This window comes from Opisthorchis viverrini (assembly GCF_000715545.1).
Source record: "Opisthorchis viverrini unplaced genomic scaffold opera_v5_555, whole genome shotgun sequence".
NCBI lineage: Eukaryota > Metazoa > Platyhelminthes > Trematoda > Opisthorchiida > Opisthorchiidae > Opisthorchis > Opisthorchis viverrini.
The window spans coordinates 198,188-198,968 of record NW_008752219.1 but is presented as its reverse complement, the minus strand read 5'-3'; positions in this window follow the sequence as shown (position 1 = coordinate 198,968).

The following is a 781-nucleotide window of genomic DNA, read 5'->3' as shown; positions in this document are numbered from 1 at the left end:
CGTGGATGAATTCCCATAATTACCAAACCCTGCGCTACAAAAGTCATGAAGTTACTCGTAAACCTACTCACAGCTTTCACTTTCAACCACTGCGTCTTCCAAATTCCCTCGTGAGTTTTTCTTATCAGGATAGCACTTTCAGGACATGCTAATTATCTTTCACGTTTTCGACAACATCTTATTTGATTTCTAGTTTATACAAGAACGCTGATATAACAAGAACTCGAAAAAATGACATCTGTTTCGTCAGAAGCAAGGAAACCGTTTTTTGTTCATATTCCTGGTTGCTAGAAGTGACTTAATTCACAAAGACACATTGCTGTCAAGCCGTCGACATTTCAACCTTGTTGGTTTCAGGTTTCATCACGCAAGTGTCAACTGTAACAAACGGACGAAGAATATGGAACAATACCAGTAATAAGCAAACCAAGAGCAAACAATTAACAGGAGTTATGTGTGAGACAGCAAGTAGGGTAGTTGCCCGTAGCCTGTTCAACATACTACTCGCTTACATTTAGAAGGAAAACGCTTTTCCTCACGTTGCTATGGAACAGTGGGCAGCTCAGAGAAAGGATGATTTCCCAGGCTGCGAAACTTCCTTCTGAGAAGTAGTCAGGCAAGGAGAAAGTCAATACGGGACCACGTAATATGGTTTTCCGTTATTGACCAGAGAAAGGTTTCCCAGGCTGCGAAACTTCCTTCTGAGAAGTAGTCAGGCAAGGAGAAAGTCAATACGGGACCACGTAATATGGTTTTCTTTCCTTGACGGATGAGTGGTGCT